We start from the raw sequence: 17,337 nt of genomic DNA on the forward strand, positions 1-17,337 counted from the left end.
AAGGTTCAAAATGAAACATTGAGAAAATTATGTAAACAATTAAATGTGCGATATATTTTTGTTGTGTGAAAAATGATATCGTTCTCACATTCTGTACACCTACATGTGTTATATAAATATAGATTAGTGATCAGCTGGCACACCCACATGCTATACTGAATAAGATACTTGGATTTCATATTGTTGTATGAATGTTGTAAATTAAAAAATCATTTTTCACTTTTTTCCCCAATTTAATATTTTATCCACAGCTATTATACATTTCCAGGATAGCTTGGAGTAATGAGATCATATAGTGGGAGATGTGAGTTGTACACAAACTATCTTGCTCAATGTCTGATTCAGCTAGAACATTTCATCATAAAACAAAAACTTCAAACTTAATACCATTGCAGATCCCTCTGATGTCAAGGAGAGGAAGAAGCCTGTATCTATAAGCAAAAACGATAATATAATCTCATGAAACATGCTGTGTGACCCCTTCAGTAGTGTGTCTGAATTGGAGGATAAATGCAATACTGCTGAACGCTGTAGTCACAGGGGCAAGGCTCTGAGCATTTGTTCTCAGTGACATTTAAAATAAAATTGGTATATGAGGCAGTATCAGCCAGCATGATGTGCGTTTGAGAAGAGGCTGACACTTAAGTGAAAAAAGTCTGGTAATGAGATATTTTCACAGGTCTTTCTGGACAGTGCTCATGTTGCAGCTTTCAGCGGTGATTATGTCAGCTTCAGATTAATGCAGTCTTGCTCTCATTTTAATTCAATCCGATATTCTAATAGCCTGCAAACCACTTATCATTCACCAACGTTCTGAAAATATCACGTGGTATTTGTTAAAGAAGCAGGGATGCAAACAAGAGACAGAAAGAAAAAAAATAAAATCAGTCTGTATCTGGACTACAATGTCATAGAGATGTACAGCATTGAAACAGACCCTTCCACCGAAGGAATGATCACAATACATTTCTTTTGTCATTCTAGCTATCGCCAAAGCTAATTAATCGTCATATTATAATCATTTACAATTTTATACCATCATTAGCCTGCCTTGGTGGGAACAATCTTAATCTGGAGGCAAAAACTAAGGGTTCATGCCTCCCCTGTTGTTCTCTTTTGTGTTGATCTTACTCATGCTATCAAGGCAAATTAGGACCAAAGGTAGATTTCTGTATGTCCAGGCCAGAAATTAGGGCCATGTGCAGAAATTCCCACTTCTTTAGGGTCTTGTTTGGGCAATGTTTATGGCCAGTCTAAAGCTGCTGTTCTGCGTCAGAGGGTGCAGCCAAAAGCAGAGACTGAAAGTGTGCAACCCTCTATATTCCTGACGTGATAAAGCAATAGCAGGCCAGTCAGTCATGAGACCAAATATGCTAGACCACCACCCTTTAGACAGGGCCTCCAGCGCTGATAAATCTGAAGGATTTTCCTCAGATCCATCAGCCCCTTTGTGTGGCTTTCTATCGGACTCATTTTGGCATCCTTCTCTAAAGAGGGCGTGCTGTATTGAAATCAGGTGACCTACTTCTAACACCACAAACTTCAACATTGTTAGCTTGGAAATCATTGAAGGATATGCATAGAACCGCTACAGTGTGGAAACAGGCCCTTCTGCCCAACATGTCCACACTAACCCATTCCCCCACCCTATTACTGTACATTTACCCGACTAATTCACCTAGTCAGTATGTCTTTAGATTATGGGAGGAAACCGGAGCACCGGGAGGAAACCCACACAGACACAGGGAGAATGTGCAAACTCCACACAGACGGTCACCAGAGTCTGGAATCGAACCCGGGTCCCTGGTGCAGTGAAGCAGCAGTGCCACCCCAAATACACCTCAACATTTACAAAAGGGATGGACTGCCTTTGAGCTGATCATTTACCTGAAATTTCTTTGTGGGATCCTGCACTTTATGAAATGGCTCTGTACTTTGTTAACATAGAAAACAGTGACTTTACTTCAAATAGATCTAACTGGCTGTGGAGCAACTGGGCCATCCTGAAAGATACAATTAAAAAGAATTATTAATTTCAGTTTTAGAAGGAACTAATGGGTCATACACTTGAAGTTCAAATTGATATAGCACAGATGGTATAATTCTACTCAAATTGATTCTTAATTATACTTGAAAGCTACCAAATGAAGAAACATCAGCTTCATGTAACGTGAGCTCAAGTTGCTGCTTTTATATTACCCTCCAATGACAAGTTTCAAACATTGAGTACAGTAGTAAAAACTGACATTTCTTCAAATTTATTTGATGGGATGTGGGTGTTGCTGGCTGGGTCAGCATTTATGGGTCATTCCTACTTGCCTTTGAGAAGGTGATCATGAGCTGCTTTGTTGAAACACTGCTATCCATTTTATGTAGATAGATCCATAATGCCATTAGGGAGGGAATTCCAGGATCTTGATATCGAAGGAACAATTATACATTTTCAAGTCAGTCTTAGTGTAGAATGGCAACATTCATATGTATTTGCTGCCCTTGTCCCTCTATAGTCATGGGTTTGGAAGGTGTTGTCTAAGGAGCCTTTGTGCGTATCTGCAGTATGTCTTGTAAATGGTATATACTGATACATTCACATCCTTCATCAGTGACATTCAGTTAGTTTGTGGAGGTAACAATCAAGTGGGTTATTTTGTCCTAGACTGTGTTGGTGGAATGGCACTCATCCAAGCAAGTAGGGGGTGTATTCCAGTGCACTCCAGACTTGTGTCTTGTAGCCAACAGACAGACTTTGGGGGATCCAGGAAGTAAGTTATTCACTGCAAACTTCCTAGCCTCTGATCTGAAGAGTTAATAGTGATCCAAAGTTTCCACTATGGGCACACTGGATGACCTTGGTAAAACTTAATTCACTTAAATAATTTTCTTGATATTCAATAGTGTTACTATTCCTGACCATCCATATCCTGATGTAGGTTGCTGGGGGGCTTGGTTCACCACTGACCAGATCTGCAGCTATAAAGTCTCTCCACATTTACAAGGCACAAGTCAGGAGAGTGATGCAATACTCCCCACTTGCCTGGATGAGTGCATTCCATTAACACTCAAGAACGTCAGCATAATCCAGGACAAAGCAGTCTGAATGATTGGCACTCCATATACCATCTTAAACATTTACTCCTAACACATTGAGTGCATAACAGCATCAGTGAGTAGAAACTACAAAGGTGCAACGTAACTCACCAAGGCTCCTTTGAGACAATATTCTAACTTTGTGACCTCAACCACCAAGAATAATGAGAATAATTGGTGTGTTGATACACCATTATCTGCAAGTTCCCCTTCAAGTCAAGCCCCATCTTGATTTGAACCATTAATATTGTTCCTTCAACGTCACTGGATCAAAATCCTGGAACACCTTCTCTAGTGGCACTATGGACGCGTGCACACCTGATGACTACAGCAGTTCAAGGCGGCAGCTCATGGCAACCTTTTCAAGTAAGGATTGGCAATAAATGTTGTCTGAGCCAGTTACACCTGAGTCATAAAGATGGACAACATGGAAACAGACTCTTTGGTCCACCTCATCCATGCTGACCAGATATCCTAACCTAAATTAGTCCTATTTGCCAGCATTTTGCCTATATCCTTCTAAACTATTCCTATTCCGATCCAAATGCCTTTCAAATGCTATAATTGTATCAGCCTCCACCACTTCCTCTGTTAGCTCACTCCATACACGCACCACCCTCTGCGTGAAAAAGTTGCCTCTTAGCTCTCTTTTAAATCTCCCCCCCCACCCCACCCTAAATCTATATCCTCTAGTTCTAGACTCCCCCACCCCAGGGAAATGACTTTGTCTATTTATCCTATCCATGTACCTCACGATTTTGTAAACCTCTATAAGGTCACCCCTCGGCCTTTGATGTTCTGGGGAAGCTACCTCTAATCTATTCAGTCTCTTCTTATAGTTCAAACCCTGCAACCCCGGCAACACCCTTGTAAAATGTTTCTAAACCCTTTCAAGTTGCACAACATCCTTCCGATTGCAGGGAGACCAGAATTGCACACAATATTCCAAAAATGATCTCACCAATGCCCTGAAGAGCTACAACATGACCTCCCAACTCCTATACTCAATGCTCTGACGAATAAAGGCAAGAATACCAAACACCTTCTTCACTATGCTATCTACCTATAACTCCACTTTCAAGGAGCTATGAACCTGCACTTCAAGGTCTCTTTCTTAATAACAGTCCCCAGGACCTCACCATTAAATGTATAAGTCCTGCCCTGATTTGCCTTTCCAAAATGCAACACCTCACATTTATCTAAATTAAACTCTATCTGCCACTTCTTAGCCCATTGGCCCATCTGATCAAGATTCCATTGTACTCTGAGGTAACCACCTTCACTGTCCACTACACCTCCAATTTAAGTGTCATCTGCAAGCTTACTAACCATACCCCCAATGTTCACCCACAAATCATTTATATAAACGAAAAACAATGGACCCAAGCATCGATCCTTGTGGTACGTTGCTTTTCAGACTAGAGGCCTGTGAACAGCAAACCTCCACCACCAGCCTCTGTCTTGAACCTTCGAGTCAGTTCTGTATCCAAATCATTAGTCCTCTCTGTATTCTATGTGATCTAATCTTCCTAACCAGTCTACCATGAGTAGCCTTGTCGAATGCCTTACTGAAGTCCATATGGATCACATCCACTTCTCTTCCCTCATTAATCCTCTGTTACATCTTCAAGAAACTTAATCAACTTCATGAGATATTATTCCCCATGCACAAAGCCATGTTTACTATCCTTAATCAGTCCTTGCTTTTTCAAATACACATTAACCCTGTCCTTCAGGATTCCCACCAACAACCTCCCCACCACCAATATCAGGCTCACTGGTCTATAGTTTCCTGGCTTTTCCTTATCACTTTCCTTAAATAGTGTCACCATGGTAGCCAACCTTCAGTCTTCTGGCACCTCACCTGTAGCTATCTATGATGCAAATATCTCAGCAAGGGGCCCAGCAGTCACTTCCTTAGCTTCGCACAGAGTTCTAGGGTATATCTGAATAGGTTCCAGGAACTTATCCACCTTTTTGCATTTTAAGCTATCCAGCATCACCTCCTTTGTAATATAAACATTTTTCAAGATGTTGTTATCCATTTCCCGATGTTCTATCTCTTCCATATCCTTTTCCACAGTGAACACTGACGCAAAATATTCTTTTAGTGTCTCCCCCATCTCCAGCAATTCTACACATAGGCCCTATTCTCTCCCTTGTTACCCTTTTGTCTTTAATCCCTTTGGATTCTCCTTATTTGCTGAAAAATGTGTTGCTGGAAAAGCGCAGCAGGTCAGGCAGCATCCAAGGAGCAGGAGAATCAATGTTTCAGGCAATTCCTGAAGAAGGGCTCATGCCCGAAATGTCGATTCTCCTGCTCCTTGGATGCTGCCTGACCTGCTGCGCTTTTCCAGCAACACATTTTCGGCTCTGATCTCCAGCATCTGCAGTCCTCACTTTCTCCTCGAAGATTCTCCTTATTTGCCAAGGCTACCTCATGTCCCCTATTTGCCCTTCTGATTTTCCCTCTTCAGTGTAGTCTTTGGACTAGCACTGACATTCAGAATTAATTTTTTTTGCTCTAGTTCCTCCTCAAGCTCATTTGCATATCATCCATGAAGCAGTGCAATTGAACACTAATTTAAAATGTAATTGTTTTTTAAAAAAGTACATTAAAAATATCCCTTGCTATAATTGAGAGTGATAGCTTAGTGTGATTTCACCAACATAGCTGGTAATGGGCTTATTGCAAAAATTAAGAATTTTTAATCGTCAGTCAACAACCAGTGACTAACCTGGTTGTTCAGGAAAAAAAAAATCAAGGTGAAATAAAAATAATTCTACATAGCCTTTTGCTAGTTAGACTGCTGCACAATAATCAGATTCTCAGTACACAAAAAATAAGAGCTTATAGAACAAGACTTTTAGTGTGTTATAAATAAAGCTTAAATCTAACAGATTGTGAAGGAGTTCAATAAACCAAAACCTTCAAATGGTTAATAATTAAATTTAGTGGCACAATCAGATTTGCAGAAGGGATTGCCTTCAACCAGAGGACACTGGTGGAAAATGTTTTAAATCTGGAAAACCAGACTAAGGGGAGGCAATGGTTTTGTGGTATCCCTGCTGGACTGTTGATCCAGCAATCTAGGTAACATTCTGGGGACCCAGGTTCAAATCCCATCTCAGCATTTGAATTTTTTTTTTAAATCTGGAATTAAAAATCTAACGATGACCATGAATCCATTGTCAATTGTTGGGAAAACCCCAACTGGTTCACTAATGTCCTTCACCCTTACCCACTCTGGCCTACATGTGATTTCATACTCAAATAATGTTATTGACTCTTAACTGCCCTCTGGGCAATTTGGAATGACCAATAAATACCAGCAATCTCCTCAGTTTAGAGCACTAACTAAAAATATACCCAGAGAGAAAAAAATAACCAAGGGATGCCCCGCTAAAGAAAAAATGCCAGCATACCCTCATCTTGTCAATTAATAAAGAAAGTTTGCATAACATAGAACTGATCTTGCAGAGTTATACATTATAAGCAAATATTTCTTAAACCCATTATTATCGTCTCAATCTCTGCCTATTTATAGGGCACACATGAATCCCCCGTTAACACCAAATACTTACCTATAACTAAACACAATCATTATACAATTAACAAAAAGGTTCTGCATTTGCCATAACTTGCATTTGTAATCATTCAATCTTTGGTGTGGGTTTGGCTGATTTCTGGATAATTGAAGTGAAGACACTAAACTAAATGTGCAGAAATTCCTTATAGCCACTTAAACTACTTAAAACAAATCTAAACTGGTCTTTGATGTTTAACTTTGAAGGGTGAATGTATTTGTGACAGTGGGGAAATGAACATTGCAGATAAGTAAAGCTTCTCCAAATATTTAACTTACAAGCTATAAGAAAACAAGTCTCTAAAATATATATAAATTGATTAAATTTAGTCAATAGACGGTTACATTATTTGAAGCTGAGACACACGCCTTTTGGAGTACACAAGGTGTTTTCTATTCATTCTCCTGACTGGAAACCTCATTTGCATTTTTATGTCTAGTTTTGCTCTTGCCCTCTAACATATACAGGGTATTCATTGTAACCCACCAAAGGGACACTTTCTCTTGCCTGAAGTTTAATATAAATATGATTAGTGTCAACAGCATATTTCTTGCAGATTAAGTATACCATGTTTTGCAAGTTAAGTTTTCTAGTAGTCATATTTTAATATTTTCCTTTTATTCTTATCACACGGATATCCATCATAAGATCTGAATCTTAAAGCAAGTGCAATTATTCCAAAATTTTGAACCTAGGCCACTTAGCCAATCTTCATTCATACCAAATTTTTAATATCAGCATTTCTGAAGTAACCTACTCAAAATGAGGTTTGTCCTTTAGAAGAGTACATTCAGATATAAAAATTGGCTTCTAGTACTGTGTCTAAATGAAAACGGCTAAATTTTAGTCAATTTGAGAATAGCAGCTCTGATATCAATAGTTTATAAAGCAAACAAGGTACTATCGCTGCCTCTAGGAGAAAGAAGGACTGCAGCTACTGGAGATCAGAGTCAAAAAGTATAGGCTGGAAAAGCACAGTTGGTCAGACAGGATCCGAGGAGCAGGAGAGTCAATGTTTCAAACATAAGCTCTTCATCACATTTCTGAAGAAGGGCTTATGCTCAAAACGTCAACTCTCCTACTCCTCGGATGCTGCCTGACCGGATGTGATATTCCAGCACCACACGATTGCTGCCTTTGTTAGCACTGCGATGCATCTGGTGAGTTAATGTCATCAGCTAAACTTAGGTATCGCTGTAAGAGTAAAAGTCATCACCCTTATGGCCACTGGTTACCTGGGAGGTTCACTGATTTTGTTTTTGGTGATCACCAACATATGCATATCATAACAATTCGCAAAGAGATAGCAGACTGAATACAAAAATGGATAACAATTGGAAAACAACGTGGCAAAGACTGACTTTAAAACAGTGACAAATGTGCTGGTTTGTAGTTGAGTGCTCTTTCATGTTGTTCTGATATTGGGACATCCAGCCCAGCAGCAACCTCACCAAAGAGACTGTGGCTTACTAGGACACACTCTGAGGTATCCAGACCTCCCTCTCTCTCTCTCTCTCTGTATATTCACACCACCTATTTAGAGCAGTGAAAAGTTGTTTTGAAAATACACTTTGAACATGAGATGACATCTTGCATAAAACCTAATTGTTTTTCATTCAGTTGTCAGATTGCGCATTGTTGCTGAGCACAGGCTGGGTTTACACTATGGCCAAATCATCCAGGGACTTACATGCAGCAGGTAGCTGATGGGAAAGTTGTGGGCTGTTTATTTCCAATTGTTCAGTCAGCTGCCTACTACATCCAAGGCCCTGCCTGTGGCACAAGATATCAAAAGCATTCCTGATATAATTACAAAGTGAGGCTGCTTGGCAGTGACATCAATATCATGAAATGAACCTCATTAATGGTAGCCAATTTATTCAGCCATAGAAAATCTCTGAAAAGATTAATATCATTGATTAATAAAAAGATAAAAACAGCGTTGTATATGTGGAAACCACTAAAGACAGAATTTTTTTCAATTAACTTCTATAATACTCAATTTAGTGAAATTGCATTTAAATAAAATGGATTTTGGTAGCATTGAACCTTTAATCCAGAGATTAAGAAGTTTCCAGAAACCAATTTAACACCACAAATCGCAATAAGATAAACGATATCACAATATTTCCAGCTGACTTTGTCACTGATTTGTTTCAACTTGTTTCATAATTTCAGCAAAAGACTGCTGCTCTCCTCCAAAACATATTCTTCATGACTGCACAGTATAACGGGTTGTTTGTAAAAATAAGAAACAAAAATTATTTTAGAACCCTTATAATACTGGGTGTGTGTGTTTTCTATGGGTGCAGACTGATAAAAATATAGTTATATTCATAAACATCACAGGAACCTAAGGTTCGTGATTGCAAAGACTGCTCTTAGTGAGCATGTCTGCACAACATCACTCAATGACAAGCAGTAATTCATTTCATACTGAAGCTTGGGGATTAATATTTTTGTTTATTTTGTCGTTATCTCAATGAAACCTCAAAATAACAAGTACAGGATAGGTCAAAAAATCTAATATTGACAAATGAGGAATGTATCTCAATGCACAGATTACTTAATTTCTAAGCATATTTTTACAATCATAATATATAAACACAATAATTTGAGACTTAAAGGGCAGGCAATGGCACAACCAACTTTTAGATGAGAAGCTAAATCAAGGACATTTCTGCCTTTTCAAGTCGATATGAAAGATTCCACAGTACTAATTCCAAAAACAGGGCTAATATTCCCAATGATCTGGTTAATATTTATCCTTCAACCAACATAATTAAGGCAGCCTTATTTTATTGTTACTTGCTCTGAGCATGTTGGCTGCTGCGTTTCCGACATTTCAACACGAGCCACACTTTGAGAGATATGATGCCTGTAAAACAATCTGGGGCATCCGGAATTGGGAAAAAGCGATATAAATTCAAATCTTCCTTTGCTTTGCAATCCTCCAACAATTTGTTGACTGGATGATCTGTATATTTGCCTGACTACACATGGATGAATAGTATCTCTCAAAATACCAAGATGGAATCATTCACCAGATTGGAATCTATTCCATTGAGCTGAACTACAGCAACATGGCAAATTAACAATACGTTGATATTGTAGAAGGCTACGTTTTCAAAAAGTTTTACTTTTCAACCTCAAATCATAAAATAAAAATGTTGCATAAGGAAGATTGAATCAAACTGCCATGTTTTGTTTTTGCACTGGATCTTTCCTTGAATTAGTCCTTGCAATATGCAAGTACTGGGAGTGAATTCCATTCATTCATACTATTAAATTAATGGTGCCACAATCTGCCCATACATGGAAGGAGCACTTATTTAAGCTAAATAAAAATCTAAAAGTGGACCTTCATGACATTACCAGAATAACAGCATGATATCAGTCATTGAACTGGAAATACAATGATAATTCTAGTGAGAGGGAAAAGATTTAAAGGGACAAAGGAGTAACGTTTTCACACAGAGGATGCTTAGTATGCGAAATAATCTGCCGGAGGATGCAGGTACGGTTACAACATTGAAAAGACATTTAGACAGGTACATGAATAGGAAACGATTAGAAGGAAGTGGGCAGAAGCAAGCAAATGGAACTAGCTAGCTTAGGAAACTTGGCTGGCATGGACAAGTTGGACTGAAGGGTCTGTTTGTACGCTGTAAGACTCCAACTTCCCATTCACCAAAGGAAACTATGCATTTTTCAGATGTCAATGAATTGAATGAACATTTTATACAGTTTAATGCAAGTTCTTACAACACAAATACATTTTTTAAAAATTGGTTGCAAAAACCTTAAGGTTTTGATGAACAATTTAAAAAAAAAATAATTCGTTAACTATTTATAATTCAAATTCAATGTAAATTATAAATGTGGGCACTAGAAAGATGGATATAAACAAAATCATTGCACTTATAGTGGGTAACCTGAAGAGGAAAGAGACACACGAGATTAATTTGGACAATGCCAGATCTGGAATGTTCGTTTTATAAATAGGCATGTGAAAAATCAATAAACTTCTGTGCCTTGGATATCCTTTGTCGAACATGTTGTTGATCATAATATTATACGCTCTTAAGCCTTCCCAATCTAATAATCTGTCTCCTTATAAATCACTGAGAAAAAGGCATCTGGGTTTGAAGATGACTGGAGCAGCAGCATAGTCACTTAAATTAATAACCTGCTTCTTCGAAAACGTTATTTGCTGTCAAGGAACTGACATTAAAATCAGAGAATATTTTTACCATGTGATTTCTTCCACTACTTAACTCTTTCCAAGCTTTTGGAGACCTTACTTGTCAAATAACATGGAGAAATCCCTAACATGTAAAAGGATTAAACCAATGATTAAAACATAGAAACGTTAAAGAAAAAGACAGGAGTAGGCCATTCAGCCCTTTTAGTCTGCTGTGTCATAGATTACGATCATGTCCGATCATCCAACCCAATAATCTGTTTCTCTGCGATATCCTTTGAGACTAACCCAAAGTACCACATCCAACTCCTTTTAATCACATGTTTTGGCCTAGACAGCTTTCTTTGGTAGCAAACTCCACAGGCTCACCACTCTCTGGGTAAAGAAATTTCTCCTTCTCTTAGTCCTAATGGTTCACAATGTATCCTTAGGTACATCATTAGGAATATCCTTCTTGCATATACTTTGTCTAGACCTGTTAGAATTTTATAAGTTTCTATTATATTCTCCCTTATTCCTCGGAATTCCAGCAAATATAATCCCAATCAATTGAATCATTCCTCATACGTCAGTTCTAACTTCCCAGGAGTCAGTTCAGTTAAAACAAGTTAAATACCACAAATTTTGGAAATCTGAAATAAGGAGAGAAGTGTTGAAGGCGGCAGGACAGACAGTATCAGTGGAGAGAAAACCAGAGATTGGATCCATTCGTAACCAAAGAGGCTGGAAGGTAGCTTCTCAAAACAGATTTTTGTTTTGGTGGCTCTCATATGTCAAAGCATTGAGATTCTGATTCTGGCTTTTCCAACCCATTGGTCACATCCTGTAACTGATTAGTGAAGCTTTGCCACTTAAGGAAACAAGAGAATGAGTGGAACCATTCCACATGTGAGATTACAACTGAGTTAGAGTGTCATAGGGTAGCAAGGCTGCTCTTCACACACCCATCCTGCTGTTGGAGATATCACTGGGCATCCTGTCAAGAATTGGTTCTTTGCAGGTGGAAAAGGAAGGAAAACCTATCTTAGAAACTGAGCTGGCGTATCTGAACGTTGCTCAGGGGATATGGTCACTTGTATATGGATAAAGGACGTCATCAGGACAGGATAGATGAATGAGGTAAAAACAATGACTGCAGATGCTGGAAACCAGATTCTGGATTAGTGGTGAACAGCTTCCTCATTTTCCCTTCCCCCACCTCATCCTAGTTTCTAACCTCCAGCTCAACACTGTCTCCTTGACTTGTCCAGACTTGTCCGACCTGCCTAGCTCCTTTTCCACCTATCCACTCCACCCTCTCCTCCCTGACCTATCACCTTTATCTCCTCCCCCTCTCACCTATTGTACTCTATGCAAATCTCTTCCCACCCCCACCCTCCTCTAGCTTATCTCTCCACGCTTCAGGCTCTCTGCCTTTATTCCTGATGAAGGGCTTTTGCCCGAAACGTCGATTTTGCCAGTCCTCGGATTTTGCCTGTCCTCAGATGCTGCCTGAACTGCTGTGCTCTTCCAGCACCACTAATCCAGGATAGATGAATGACATTCCAAATCCGACCAACCCCTCTGCCATTGCACTCAGCATCCTCAAAGTTAACACAGCTTGCAGGTTCTTCTTCTCTTCTCTGCCAAGGCCTGGCTTCTTGATCCCCTGCATTGATGGAACTTAAAGGATTACAATAAAGCGTTTGAGCAGAGAGTTCCAGATCTTTGACCCAATGATGGTAAATTAACAGCAACTGTTCAGAGTTAGATGTGAATGGCTTGGGGAAGGAACTGCAGGTGGTTTTCCCATGCATCTGCTGCCCTAATTCTTCTTGTTAGTTATTATTGTGTGTTGGGAAGATTTTGTCAAAAGTGAGTTGTTACAGGCCACTTGTAAATTGTAAATACTGCTGTCTATGCTATTGGAGCAAGTAAATATTGAGAAAGTGTTAAATGGGGTGCCAATCAAGTGGCTGATTTGTTCTGGATTGATACACATCTTCATTGTGATAAAGGTGCAATCATCCAAGCAACTGATAGGATTCCATTACAATCCTGACTTGCACCTTGGAGATGGTGGACAGACTTTGGGGAGACAGGAGGCGAGTCCAGCCTCTGACCTGTTTTTGTAGCCACAACATTTATGCGGCCGATTGTAACTCCTCAGGATACTAACACTGGGGACTTTTCAATGATGGTAGCACATTAACTGTCCAGGGATGACAGTTAGATTCTCAGTTGTTGCCCTTGTCATTGCCCACAAGTACACCTTAAGCAAAGTCTTGGCATGCATGGCAATTGGACTTTATCAGATTGGTGACAGAAGAGATAAAGCGCAGGTCAGGCAGTTTTCACTGGTGTCTCCATAGGCACAAAAACCCACAGGTAATGGTCTCGGGTACCATAGCACTCAGCATGAGTGAACAATTAGTCTCCAGCTCTGATAATGCCACTGGAATAACACCAGAGAAGCAATAGGAAAAGGAAGGGAAAGAATTTGTAGGCTCGTAGAAGAAATCACTTGGATTTTAAGTGTATGCACAAGTGCCATTTTTATTTTCAATGGTGTATGCAACTTTATGTTTATTTGATGCCTCCATTATCCAGTCATCTCCTGGATCATAGCTGATACTTGCAGCTTGCCAATAGTTGTCAATTTTGTGCAAGATTTTTAAAAGTCTTGTTTCATTGGTCATTCACAGGTTGTAGGTATCAATGGCCAGGTGAGAACTAATCATATTCCTGTGGGTCTGGAGTTATAGGAGAAAGTGAGAACTGCAGATACTGGAGTATCAGAGTCGAGAGTGTGTTGCTGGAAAAGCACAGCAGGTCGGGCAGCATTCAAGGAGCAGGAGAATCAATATTTCGGGCATATTGCTTCTCCTGCTCCTCGGATGCTGCTTGACCTGCTGTGCTCTTCCAGCACCACACGCTCGGTCTGGAGTTACAGGTAGGTAAGCCCAAGTAAGGATGGCAGATTTCCTTCCCTCAAGGGCATAGTGAACCAGATGGGTTTTTAAAACAATTTACGAACCATTAGACTCATGAATACAATAGTAAAAGGATTCTGGATTTAAGTTTTAACCCAGGTCCCAAGAATATTACGCAGGACTTACCCATTCACCTGGAAAGGGCAGGTGAAGGTCTGTCAGTGAGAGAGACTAATACATTAATGTGGAACAGTTTTGTGCCGGGGGATGGGTTGTTGCACTGGCGGCTCAGAATTAGTGAGCCAAATGCTGTCCAGCTTAAGGTTAGCTGAAGCAAGGCAGAATCCTGCTCCCATCATCCCTGGGGAGCGATGTTGATGCCTTCAGGTATCCTGGCCATATCAGGTTCATTCTCTACCTTCTGCAGGTTCAGTGCACCACTACCTTACTCCACTTGCTGTGAGACATTGTGCAAGTGTACAGGCCTCTAGCCTTCTAAGCACTTTTGCTAGCCCATAGTGAAGGGTTTCTGCAGATGAATTCCCCCTCCCCAACAACATAGTCACACCTTCAGCATCCCAACGATCAGCTCAATGAACACTCATTCATTTGGCTTCTGTTGTTGTTTTGCTGGTACCAGTTAGAGGATTCCTCTCATGTCATCAGCCACGTCCTTTTGAGAATAGTCACCATCTTTAAGGAGACATCCACTAAATTTGCTTGGAGATGTTACCTGTAGGAGGCTGCAGAATGAAAGCCCCATGGCAGATTCCTGGGCATTTTGCTCACATGCACATGGTGGTCACATATCGGCTGAACAGGAATTGAAAGGGCCTCTAGTCTATTCATGAAGGCTTGATATGAGGGTGATTGGAATGCCACACAGCTGCTGCTTCCAATTCCCAGTCCCTGTGAGAATCTAACAGAGCAGCAAATTTTCAATTTGACTGGCTTCATCTGATAACCATGTTGGGAAGAGATTGCAAGATGTACAAAAAAAGTCACCAGATCACAGGAAACAATGAGGTAGAAGAAAGGACTGCAGTTTAATTTATCTTGTGCATTAACCCAAACTCTTACTTTTACATTGAAATACAGATCTGCAATTTCTCTAGGCTGTGGGTGTCTGCACAGACATTACTCCTTATCTCTAAGTGAGGCTCGTCAACTCCTTATGTGCTAGACACTCCTTTATCTATGTCAGTACATAACTGGTTCTCAGATATAGCTTTGTAGTGTCATGCTGAAGACCTCTCATTTCACATGCTCATTCGAGCCTGGTGCCTACTCTCTTTGTGAGGTCCCAGTCATGTGATCAGTACATTACCATGACTTACAGGAATGTCAGTGAGCCACAGGAGGTACTTGACTGCCAGTGTTACTGCTTGCCCATCTGGTCCACCAGGATGGGGAAGGGCTCCTTTTAGAAGATTGCAAATGTCAACAAATACTGAGTATGACAGCCTGCATCTCCTTAGGAATTGTTGCTTGAGAATGCTCAAAAATCTATCCTTTGTCTATAGATCTGGCTCTCTATCACCTTTGGAGCTGGAACCCTACGCTCACTATCTGGGCTTTAGAGTGGAAAGTAGCTGTGGACAAGGCAGCTCCTGATGTTGTTCCTACTCCATAAGGAGTACCTGCACCTCTTGTTCATCATCAACGGTTTAAGCTACATAATCAATTATTCTCCTATTCTTATCTGAAAACTGACAGACATGGACCAAAGATAAAGAAATAAAAAAGGTTACGGGAAAATGGGCTGAACCTTCTTTTGGGTCAGTCTGAGCTCCATTGAATTTTCTTTGCATGAATTTCTGTGAGGTCCAGTGAGTTTTCTTTCTATATCTTACCAAACTCACCTTAACACCCTGGCACAATGGCTTCTGTGACATCCCATTGTAGTTCTCTCTCACCACACATTAGTTCCAGAAAAATCCAGTATGTCCCAGAATTCACTGCCATGCCTTGCATCCACACCATCTTTCGAAATCCACTGTATACTCCAATAAACACTATCAGTTTGGAGCTGCCCTGCATGGTTCTGGACCTTTACCCCAAATATGGGGCAAGCAGCACCCTTCTTTGGTGGCCTGGAGATCCAGCTGGATGGATTCAGACCAACACTTGGCAAAAGTGAGGACTGCAGATGCTAGAAATCAGAGTCTAGATTAGAGTGGTACTGGAAAAGCACAGCAGGTCAGGCAGCATCTGTGGAGCAGGAAATGAGGAAACTGGTGAAGTCCACATTGGAACACTTCAACCCCAGGGCATCAAAGTGGTAGATGAGGCGTTCTTCCTCCAGGTGTCAGGTGGTGAGGGAGTAGCGGTGGAGGAGGCCCAGGACCTGCTTGTCTTCGGCAGAGTGGGGGGGGGGGGGGGGGGGGGGGGGGGGGGGGGGAGTTGAAATGTTGGCCATGGGACAATGGGGTTGATTGGTGCGGGTTTCCCGGAGATATTCCCCAAAGCGCTCTGCGAGAAGGCGTCCAGTCTCCCCAACGTAGAGGAGACCACATCGGGAGCAACAGATACAATAAATGACATTGCTGAATGTGTAGGTGAAACTTTGATGGATGTGGAAGGCTCCTTTGGGGCCTTGGATGGTGGTGAGGGAGGTGGTGTGGGCGCAGGTTTTGTGATTCCTGCAGTGGCAGGGGAGGGTGCCAGGACAGGAAGGGGAGCTGTTCGGGAGCATGGACCTGATCAGGTAGTCACAGAGGGAAATGGTCTTTGTGGAAAGCGGAAGGGGAGGTGGTGGGGGGGTGAGGGAAATATGTTTATGCGAAGGTTGGTGGGGTGGAAAATGAGGACCAGGAGGTTCTGTCCTTGTTACGGTTGGAGGGGTGGGGTCTGAGGGCAGAGGGGCGGGATGTGGATGAGATGCATTGGAGCGCCTCTTTAACCACGTGGGAAGGGAAATTGTGGTCTCTAAAGAAGGAGGCCATCTGGTGTGTTTTGTGGTGGAATTGGTCCTCCTGAGAGCAGATACAGCGGAGACAGAGGAATTGTGAATACGGGACGGCATTTTTGCCAGAGGTAGGGTGGGAAGAGGTATAATCCAGGTAGCTGTGGGAGTTGGTCGGTTTGTAAAAAAAATGTCAGTGTCAAGTCAGTCATCATTAATGGAGATGGAGAGGTCCAGGAAGAGGAGGGAAGTGTCAGAGATGGTCCAGGTGAATTTAAGGTCAGGGTGGAATGTGTTGTTGAAGTTGATGAACTGTTCAACCTCCTCGCGGTAGCGCAAGGTGGCACCGATGCAGTCATCAATGTAGCAGAGGAAGAGGTGGGGAGTGGTGCCGGTGTAACTACGAAAGCTAGACTGTTCTATGTAGCTGACAAAGAGACATGCATAGCTGGGGCCCATGCAGGTGCCCATGGCTACCCCTATTGTCTGGAGGAAGTGGGAGTATTCAAAGGGGAAATTGTTGAGGGTGAGGACCAGTTCAGCCAAACAAATGGAAGTGTCAGTGGAAGGGTACTGTTGGGGACATTGGGAGAGGAAGAAATGGAGGGCTTGGAGATCCTGGTCATGGCAGATGGAGGTGT

The 17,337-nt window shown here is 41.3% G+C and overlaps 1 long non-coding RNA gene across 3 annotated transcripts in view; it reads right to left on the reverse strand.

The window, feature by feature from the left end:
• Positions 1 to 17,337, reverse strand: part of LOC122554238 (uncharacterized) — a 115,652-nt gene that overhangs the window by 57,347 nt on the left and 40,968 nt on the right. For 2 of the 3 annotated variants that reach the window (XR_015758021.1, XR_006312948.2), the window contains exon 2: positions 1,888 to 2,003. The exons of the other annotated variant lie outside the window; for it this stretch is intronic. This is a non-coding gene — a long non-coding RNA (uncharacterized LOC122554238). The remainder of the gene's footprint in view (positions 1 to 1,887; positions 2,004 to 17,337) is intronic. 3 annotated transcript variants of the gene reach the window in all.

Source organism: Chiloscyllium plagiosum, unplaced genomic scaffold (assembly GCF_037043375.1).
Source record: "Chiloscyllium plagiosum isolate Xiang-an unplaced genomic scaffold, Cpla_swu_hap1 HiC_scaffold_9, whole genome shotgun sequence".
Taxonomy (NCBI): domain Eukaryota; kingdom Metazoa; phylum Chordata; class Chondrichthyes; order Orectolobiformes; family Hemiscylliidae; genus Chiloscyllium; species Chiloscyllium plagiosum.